Below are 11,236 nucleotides of genomic sequence, written 5' to 3'. Positions count from 1 at the left end.
ATGGCCAAACAGTTCTATTTTTGTTTCATCAGACCAGAGGACATTTCTCCAAAAAGTACGATCTTTGTCCCTATGTGCAGTTGCAAACTGTAGTCTGGCTTTTTTATGGCAGTTTGGCTTCTTCCTTGCTGAGCAGCCTTTCAGGTTATGTCAATATAGGACTCGTTTTACTGTGGATATAGATACTTTTGTACCTGTTTCCTCCAACATCTTCACAAGGTCCTTTGCTGTTGTTCAGGGATTGATTTGCACTTTTCGCACCAAAGTACGTTCATCTCTAGGTGACAGAACGCGTCTCCTTCCAAGCGGTATGATGGCTGCGTAGTCCAATGGTGGTTATACTTGCGTACTATTGTTTGTACAGATGAACGTGGTACCTTCAGGCATTTGGAAATTGCTCCCAAGGATGAACCATTTTTTTCTGAGGTCTTGGCTGATTTCTTTTGATTTTCCCATGATGTCAAGCAAAGAGGCACTGAGGTTATTTTACCTTTATTTATACAGGTTTTTCTCATTGAGATAACATCTCTTTTCCAAGAGAGACCTGGTCCAATAACAGCAGGGGGAACAATGTTTCAGACAAAACAACTTACATACACTAACACAACATTAAACAAAACTATAAACACACATACAGTACAACAAAAACATTTTACATAAAAAACACGAAAGTCTTGACTAAAAACATCTGTCCTAAAGACAATTACACTCTTCTGTGATTTATACATCGATCAAATGTTTAAACTCCACCACCGGAATTAGATCATCAAATTTTTTAATAATCAGGAGAGAATTCCAGGACCACGGAGCTAAGTAACTAAAACTATTTCTACCATGACCTGTTCTAATTTTTGGTACTGTTAGAAGCAAATGAGAATGGGACCGTAATTTATATTTATTTACCGACCTGACTAAAAAAGAACAGAGATAAAATGGTATTTTACCCAATATGGCCTTATAATTCAGTGTATACCAGTGTTTAAGCTTATGCAAGGTCAATGACGACCAGCCAACAGCGCTGTAGAGATCACAATGATGTGTTAGACGTTTCTGATTTGTAATGAACCTGAGGGCTGCATGATACACTGAATCAAGTGCTCTCAGGGTAGTGGCTGAGGGCTGCATGATACACTGAATCAAGTGCTCTCACGGTAGTGGTTGAGGCCTGCATATATATAACATCACTCAAATCTAAAACCACCAGTTATGTACATCGTACCAGCTCCTTCCTGGCCTCAAAAGAAAAACAAGCCTTATGCCGATAATAAAAACCAAACCAATCAAGTTCTCTACATCAACCCACCCACCCAAATATTTGTACACTTTAACTTGCTCTATAGTATGTCCAGCCAATGTAGCAATGACATGATTAGTAACATGCCTGGCATTTGAAAATACCATGCATTTTGTTTTACCCGAACCAGCTCCAGCTTTAAATCATGCTCTTTGGGCATTTTCAAAAGCTAAAGATAAACTACTACCACTTGAATAAAGAACAGTATCATCTGCATAAAAAATGAACATCCGCTGTTTCAATAAGATCCCCAATGTTGTTGATATGCAAAATGAACAACAGTGGGCCCAAAAGAGAACCTCGCGGAACACTTGAGCACACCTATGGACTCAGATGTCAGGGTTGTGTGCGGAGAATACCACAGAGTTTTACTCAAAATAAATGCACAATTCCACAAATGGAACATAAACAGATACGAACACGTATCAAATACAACACCTAACGCACAAACAATCACGGACAAACAGAAATGAAAGCCAGAGGGTTAAATAGGGAACATGATGGGGAAATTGAAACCAGGTGTGTATAATACAGACAAAACAAAACGAAACTGAAAAGTGGATCGATGGTGACTAGAAAGCCGGTGACGTCGACCGCCGAACACCACCCGAACAAGGAGAAGGGCCGACTTCGGCGGAAGTCGTGACAGTACCCCTCCCCTGACGCGCGGCTCCAGCAGCGCGACGACACCGGCCTCGGGGACGACCCGGAGGGCGAGGTGCAGGGCGATCCGGGTGGAGACGGTGAAACTCTTGTAACATGGATGGATCTAGAATGTCCTCCACCGGTACCCAGCATCTCTCCTCCGGACCGTACCCCTCCCACTCCACGAGGTACTGAAGGCCCCTCGCCCGACGTCTAGAATCCATGATGACCCTTACGGTATACGCCGGGACCCCCTCGATGTCAAGAGGGGGCGGAGGGACCTCCCGAACCTCAGACTGCTGGAGCGGACCAGCCACCACCGGCCTGAGGAGAGACACATGGAACGAGGGATTAATACGGTAATCAGGGGGGAGTTGTAACCTATAACAAACCTCGTTCAGTCTCCTCAGGACTTTAAATGGCCCCACAAACCGCGGACCCAGCTTCCGGCAGGGCAGGTGAAGGGGCAGGTTTCGGGTCGAGAGCCAGACCCGATCCCCCGGTGCATACACGGGGGCCTCACTGCGGTGGCGGTCGGCACTCGCCTTTTGTCTCCTGATGGCCCGTTGTAGCCGTACGTGGGCAGCGTTCCAAGTTTCCTCTGAGTGCCGAAACCATTCATCCACCGCAGGAGCGTCAATCTGGCTCTGATGCCATGGTGCCAGGACCGGCTGGTAACCTAGCACACACTGAAAAGGTGATAGGTTGGTAGAGGAGTGGCGGAGGGAGTTTTGGGCCATCTCGGCCCAGGGGATGTAAGCTGCCCACTCCCCCGGCCGGTCCTGGCAATAGGACCTCAGAAACCTACCCACATCCTGGTTTACTCTTTCCACCTGCCCGTTGCTCTCGGGGTGGAAACCTGAGGTAAGGCTGACCGAGATCCCCAGGCGTTCCATAAACGCCCTCCAGACTCTAGACGTAAATTGGGGACCCCGATCAGAAACTATATCCTCAGGCACCCCGTAGTGCCGGAATACATGGGTGAACAGAGCCTCCGCAGTTTGTAGAGCCGTAGGAAGACCGGGCAAAGGAAGGAGACGGCAGGACTTAGAAAACCGATCCACAACGACCAGGATCGTGGTGTTACCCCGCGACGGGGGAAGATCCGTCACAAAATCCACCGATAGGTGTGACCATGGTCGCTGTGGAACGGGAAGGGGTTGTAATTTCCCTCTGGGCAGATGTCTAGGTGCCTTGCACTGTGCACATACCGAACAGGAGGAAACATAAACCCGCACGTCCTTAGCTAAAGTGGGCCACCAGTACTTCCCAGAAAGGCATCGCACCGTCCGACCGATACCAGGATGACCAGAGGAGGATGACGTATGAGCCCAACAGATCAAACGATCGCGGACATCAAACGGAACGTACATACGCCCAGCGGGACAGTCAGGTGGAATGGGCTCTGAACGTGACGCCCGTTCGATGTCCGCGTCCACCTCCCATACCACCGGTGCCACCAGGCGAGAGGCTGGAATGATGGGAGTGGGATCTGAGGACCTCTCCTCTGTATCATACAGCCGGGACAGTGCGTCTGCCTTAACGTTCTGGGAACCTGGTTTGTAGGAAAGGGTGAAATCAAAACGGGTGAAAAACATGGCCCACCTTGCCTGACGAGGGTTCATTCTCCTCGCTGCCCGTATGTACTCCAGATTGCAGTGGTCAGTCCAAATGAGAAAAGGGTGTCTAGCCCCCTCAAGCCAGTGTCTCCACGCTTTCAGAGCCATGACAACAGCCAGCAACTCCCGGTCCCCCACATCATAGTTTCGCTCCGCCGGGCTGAGCTTCTTCGAAAAGAATGCACAGGGGCGGAGCTTTAGTGGCGTACCCGAACGCTGAGACAGCACAGCCCCTATCCCCGCCTCGGACGCGTCCACCTCAACCATGAATGCTAAGGAAGGATCAGGATGAGCCAGCACGGGAGCTGAGGTAAACAGAGCCTTCAGGTGACCAAACGCCCTGTCCGCTCCAGCTGTTCACTGCAGTCTCACCGGTCCTCCCTTCAGCAGTGAGGTAATGGGAGCCGCTACCTGACCAAAACCCCGGATAAATCTCCGGTAGTAGTTGGCAAACCCTGAAAACCGCTGCACCTCCTATACCGTGGTTGGAGTCGGCCAATTACGCACGGCTGAAATGCGGTCATTCTCCATCTCTACCCCTGACGCTGAAAAGCGGTACCCTAGGAAGGAGATGGACTGTTGGAAGAACAGACATTTCTCAGCCTTGACGTACAGGTCATGCTCCAACAGTCGACCAAGCACCCTGCGCACTAGGGACACATGCTCGGCGCGTGCAGCGGAATATATTAGAATGTCATCGATATACACCACTACACCCTGCCCGTGCAGGTCCCTAAAAGTCTCATCCACAAAGGATTGGAAGACTGATGGAGCATTCATTAACCCGTACGGCATGACGAGGTACTCATAATGCCCAGAAGTGGTGCTAAATGCTGTCTTCCACTCATCTCCCCCCTTGATACGCACCAGGTTGTAAGCGCTCCTGAGGTCCAATTTTGTGAAGAAGCGCGCCCCGTGTAATGACTCGGTCATACTTGCTATAAGTGGTAGCGGGTAACTGTATTTTACCGTGATCTTATTTAATCCGCGATAATCATTACACGGGCGCAAACCTCCATCCTTCTTCTTCACAAAAAAGAAACTCGAGGAGACAGGTGAGATGGAAGGCCGAATGTATCCCTGTCCCAGAGATTCGGTGACATATGTCTCCATAGCCACCGTCTCTTCCTGTGACAGGGGATACACGTGACTCCTGGGAAGTTTAGCGTCTACCAAGAGATCTATCACACAATCCCCCGGTCGATGGGGTGGTAATTGAGTCGCCTTCTTCTTACAGAAGGCGAGTGCCAAATCGGCATATTCGGGAGGAATGTGCATGGTGGAAACCTGGTTTGGACTTTCCACCGTAGTGGCACCTAAGGAAAAACCTACACACCTCCCTGAACACTGACAGGACCATCCCTTGAGAGCCCTCTGTTGACACGAAATAATCGGATCATGAGAGGCCAACCAGGGAAGACCCAACACAACAGGAAACGCAGGAGAGTCGATCAGGAAGAAACTAATTCTCTCCTCGTGATCCTCCCGCGTTCTCATAGCGATGGGCACTGTGACCTCCCCAACCAGCCCCGACCCCAAAGGACGACTATCTAGGGCATGTACAGGGAAGGGAACATCAACAGGAATAATAGGGATCCCTAAGCTATGAGCCAAAGAGCGGTCAATAAAGTTCCCAGCTGCGCCGGAATCTACTAGCGCCTTATGCTGGGAATGTGGGGAAAACCCAGGAAATTCTATAGATAACCACATGAGTGCAACAGAAGACTCTGGGTGAGTTATGTTTCTGCTCACCTGAGACGACCCACCAGTGCTCCGCCTGCTACCTCGACTTCCAGGAGAAACACCCCAGCACCGGACAGCAGTGTGCCCTCTGCGTCCACAGTTGGTACATGGAGTGGTTCCCCCTCCGGTCTCCCTCCTAGCAGCCCCTCCCAACTCCATAGGGGTTGGATCCAAGGAGCTGGGTAAAGGAATGGGCGGACCCCGATCTAGACGCCCGCGGGAGGCCAACAGGTTATCCAGCCGGATGGATAAGTCCACCAGCTGGTCCAGGTTGAGAGTGGTGTCCCTGCAGGCTAGCTCCCTACGAACGTCCTCTCGTAGACTACACCTGTAGTGGTCGATCAGGGCCCGCTCATTCCATCCCGCACCAGCAGCCAGAGTACGGAAGTCCAAAGCGAAATCTTGAGCGCTCCTCATCCCCTGCCTGAGATGGAACAATCGCTCTCCCGCCGCTCTCCCCTCCGGTGGATGGTCAAAGACGGCCCGGAAGCGGCGAGAGAAGTCATCATAATCATCCAGGGTAGATCCCTCTCTTCCCCAGATGGCGTTGGCCCACTCCAGGGCTTTACCAGTCAGACAGGAGATGAGAGCGCCCACCCTCTCATGTCCCGATGGGGACGGATGAACAGATGCCAGGTATAGCTCCAGCTGTAGGAGGAAACCCTGACACCCGGCTGCTGTTCCGTCATACGCTCCCGGGAGCGAGAGCCGAATTCCACTGGTTCCGACCGGTGGAGGGATGGATGGTGGTGTAGGTTGAGGTGCGGGTGCTGGGTTATGATTTATCGGGAGACCTCCTCTCTCCCATCTTTCCATAGTTTGTAGCACGCTATCCATGGCTGTCCCTAAACTATGCAACATAGTCGCGTGCTGTTGAACCTGCTCCTCTACGGGGAGAGAAGGACTGGCTGCGCCTGCTGACTCCATTTGAAATAGGTCCGTGATTCTGTCAGGGTTGTGTGCGGAGAATACTTGGAGTCAAACGCAGGACACAGGCGTTGAGCGAAACCACAGAGTTTTACTCAAAATAAATGCACAATTCCACAAATGGAACATAAACAGATACGAACACGTATCAAATACAACACCTAACGCACAAACAATCACGGACAAACAGAAATGAAAGCCAGAGGGTTAAATAGGGAACATGATGGGGAAATTGAAACCAGGTGTGTATAATACAGACAAAACAAAACAAAACTGAAAAGTGGATCGATGGTGACTAGAAAGCCGGTGACGTCGACCGCCGAACACCATCCACCATTACACATTGTATACGATTTGATAGGTAATTTATAAACCAATCTAGAGCATGACCAGTAATTCCACAACATTTTAACCTTTGCACTGACACAGCATGGTCCACAGTATCAAAATCCTTCGACAAATCAATAAAGACAGACACACAATGTAACTTCTTATCAAGAGCACAGTGGATGTCTTTTAAAACTTTCAATGTTGCTGAAACAGTGTTGTGGCCAGACCTAAAACCTGATTGCATTCCATTTAAGATGTTGTTTTCTTGGAAGTAGGTCTTTAGCTGCCTACTAACTAAGGACTCCAGTACCTTAGACTGTACAGATAATTTTGCTATGGGTCGATAGATGTTAAGTAGCGAAGGATCTCCACCTTTCAGGAGAGGCAGTACAAAAGCAGATTTCCATAACTTGGGGATTTCCTTAACATCAAGCGTGAGGTTAAAAATATATGTTAATGGAAAATTCATCCACAGGTCACCTCCAATTGACTTATGTCAATTAGCCTATCAGAAGCTTCTAAAGCCATGATATAATTTTCTGGAATCTTCCAAGCTGTTTAAAGGCACAGTCAACTTAGTGTATGTAAACTTCTGACCCACTGGAATTGTGATACAGTGAAATAATCTGTCTGTAAACAATTGTTGGAAAAATTACTTGTGTCATGCACAAAGTACATGTCCTAACCGGCTTTGTTAACAAAAAATGTGTAGAGTGGTTGAAAAACGAGTTTTAATAACTCCAACCTAAGTGTATGTATACTTCCAACTTCAACTGTAGGTGTTCACTACATTTACATTGGAACCAGGAAATATGAAAGAAGTGAACCAAACAGAAACATTGCAAATTAACAATAACAACGCCATGAATAATAGACCAGAAGTCTAAAGCAAGCACTGCGCTAGTGATATCACACCAATTTAGTCTAATTTGAGTGTTACTGTAGGCTAGGGGAAATGGGGGATGTATATAATTCCAGGTGCTAGTGTTCCCAGCTCATTAACCCAGTTGCATTAGACAGGAAGGGTGTATTCTTCCAAGGACGAAGCGAAGGATATTCTCTGTTGGGTTCAGAGGTCAGACAGGTGGGTGGAGCTTGAGGAGAATACACTAATGCTGCATGCCATTCTCTCTGTGCACCACGTCAATGTAGACCACTACTTATAACCTCAGTACTGAATAGCAGTTAACTTATTCTAAGAATACTTATAATTGACTGTTGTAATAGCATCCCCCCCCCCCCCCAAATAAAATCCATGCAGCTTTAGTCAGACAACTTCCAAATGGTTAAACACTGATTATAACAGTCAGAGGCCATCATCTTAACAAGCATTTTGCTGATAATTTATAGAGCATGGCACTGGAACTTCACTACGAAAGACACTACTAAAGACGTACCATGAGAGTTAACTGCCGATCCTAATGAACTATGGGACCCTGAAAAGCAAGGGGGATCGATTCTCTATTCTGCTTCCGAAATGGGCACTGTGCTTCCTTGAGGACTGTGTGACGTAAGGGTTTAATGAGACTACGTTTGAAGTTTGGGATGAAAGACTTGTGCTCAGGGCCTCAGCGATGGGGGAGGACCAGATATCTACACACACGAGACACTTGAAATACCCACAGCAATAAGCAACATGCTCGGTATTGGGGTGGCAGGTAGCCTAATGGTTAGAGTGTTGGACTAGTAACCGGAGGGTTGCGAGATTGAATCCCTGAGTTGACAAAGTAAAAATCTGTCGTTCTGCTCCTGAACAAGGCAGTTAACTCACTGTTCCTAGGCCGTCATTGAAAATAAGAATTTGTTCTTAACTGACTTGACTAGATAAATAAAGGTTAAAAAAAAGAGCTGGGTTCTGCAAGTCCATTCTTTTATAACCATACTATTAGAACGTGAGGATAGTTTTGAAGCTATAGCAGGACGTTACTCCATAACTTTCAGTGCTCTTGGCCCGGTGTTCTCTCCCTGAGTGTCCCAGCAGTGGTTTTGCCTCATGGCGTGTTTTGTTCTCTCTCTGCCCCTGGGAATGCCTGGCCCTCATTTTGACTTCGGCACCATCCTGCTTCAGATTGAGGCTCTGTACTCACCGTGAAGTTGCAATCCCGATTCGCTTCAAATGACATTGATGAAACAGTTGGTTGCCAATGTCAACAATGTTCATAAACGACAACACAGGTCATAAACAATGGTGTAACAAAGCCCTTTTGCTTTAACATTGTTTCTTTACTCACCTACAGTAGATTGTGTGTCCTATTTCCGACAGGGCTTTAGTTCAGCAAAATGAGAGATGAATGGGAGGGAGGAAATGGGGGTAAAACATAAATATCCTATTGATCTCACACACACTGAATACTCACATCTGTCCTCTGCTACTCTGACCTATTTGTGAAATACTACCAGAAATTACAGGTCAATCTCTTCTCATGTCTCTTTCACCCCATACCCCTAAAAGAAGATGTACTACATAGCCCAGCCCATGTCCTTCTGCCAGTCCAAGCAACAATATCCCTCCTTGAACCACTCTACGGTCATCTTAAAATAGTAAGAACGAGTGAGAGAGAAGATGCCAGAGATATACAGGGAAAGGAAAAGCAGAGAAGGCAGGGTTGTTTATCAAATGGAATCTTTTTTTTTATAGAAACTTAAACATCTTGACATACATTTCACATACATTTTAGCAAAGTATGATATTGTCATCAGTAGTGTAAACTATATTCACTATCAGTGTTTCCTGACTAAACCTGCTGTATGTTAAACAGCTGCAAGGCTGCAGGATGCCTAACCGTTTCTCTCAGGCAGAAAGATTTACCCCAGGGAAAGAACTGTTAATAAAGTGAATCTGCTTCCAGAGCCATGAAATAGGAATTGAGTTTGGGGTCCAAGTACTTAGACACAACTAGCATTCAAACTAAAACAGTTTATATTCTCTCGATTACCATCTTGCATGAGAAACAAAACAGTGCCTATTGGCTATGTTCGATAGTTACACTTTTAAAAGGTAACATAAGTTGAGTGTTGTATGTCCGTTTAGTGTAAGTAACTTGTACTGAGGCTTCTTGTAAAACCCAAGAGATTTATCCTCTAAAAAGAATCCAGGAAAAGGATGCAGTAAAATAAACAGTTCAACCCATAAAGCATCCGAAGGAAAAACTGTTATGACATGCCTGGTCTGGATGGTGTCTGATCACTGTCAACACACACTCTCTCTTTCTCACACACACACGCACACACACACACACCCACAGTTTTGTTTTGCTATCCTTGTGGGGACCAAATAATTGATTCTAATCCCAAATCTTATTTTCCCTAAACTTAACCCTTAACCTAACCATAACACTAACCTTAAACCTAAGACTAATCTTAACCCCAAACCCCTAACCCTAAAACTATACTTAACCCTAACTCTTAACCCTAAACCTAACCTTAATTCTGACCCTAACCCTAATTTTAACACTATCTCTAAACCTAATTCCTAAGCCTAAAATAGCATTTTTCATCATGGGGCCCACAAGGATAGTTCAAATAAATCCACAAAAACACACACGCACGCACGCACGCACGCGCACACACACACACACACACACACACACACACACACACACACACACACACACACACACACACACACACACACACACACACACACACACACACACACACACACACACACACACACACGTTTTTTCCCAGATTGTTTGAAAGGTACTTGTCCAGCTGGGACATGGGTAGTGCTCTCATCCCTGTAGATCAAAAACATGCAAATTAATTATATTCCAATAGCCTCACTAGAGAGCATGCTGATTGGTGCGCTTTGTCTGATTGACTCCCTTATTATTTAAGTTTCATGTGTGTTTTATAAAAACTCACAGGGCCTGTTCAAACGGGACTCATCTGATGCAGCATCAAAAGGACTATTATGACTCTCATGTTGATTACTCTCCTGCCAACATAAAACGTTTTCCTGGGGTTGATGCCAGTTCTATTTGTCATTTATTCCCCAAATACAAATACAGAGGATAGAACATTGTATAAATGATACAATCCCTCCAATAATATTGAATGAGTGTACTGAGATGCACTCTGGAGATGGATGTGGATTATTGTCCTTGATTCTCTCGACTAGACAGGTGGTTCTCAACCCGTGTACCACAGCACACTGGTGTACCTCCAGGAACTCTCAGATGTGCCTTGAAACTTTTCCTATTATTGAAAAAAAATGTAACAGTCAATTATAGGCTAAACATGACATGTGGAATGCACATGGGATTGTGACTCAGAAGCACTAGTGCCAGTCAGATAATACATTAAATGGAATCTGTATCCTAACTTGTTTCTCAGGCTGTTTGAGGGGTGCGCATCACGAGCAAAGTCATTTGTATAACTTTGCTTCATCTGGGTTAAACATTAGCACAGGTAAGTCTGATATTTATTATGGCTCTGTGCTTAGCTATACCACAGCCTCTGCCATAAAAATAAACGGAGCATGGCTTTATGTCCGTGGTTGCACATTTGCCATGCAGAAAAACGCTCATCTGTAGCCCAAACCCTTCTAAACTAAAATGAAATTCATAATAAAGGAATTATCAAAACTACATAAATATTTCAAATAAACCCTATTTAACCTATATACACTGCTCAAAAAAATAAAGGGAACACTTAAACAACACAATGTAACTCC

Source organism: Salvelinus fontinalis, chromosome 38 (assembly GCF_029448725.1).
Source record: "Salvelinus fontinalis isolate EN_2023a chromosome 38, ASM2944872v1, whole genome shotgun sequence".
Taxonomy (NCBI): domain Eukaryota; kingdom Metazoa; phylum Chordata; class Actinopteri; order Salmoniformes; family Salmonidae; genus Salvelinus; species Salvelinus fontinalis.
Note: the sequence above shows the minus strand (reverse complement) of the source record.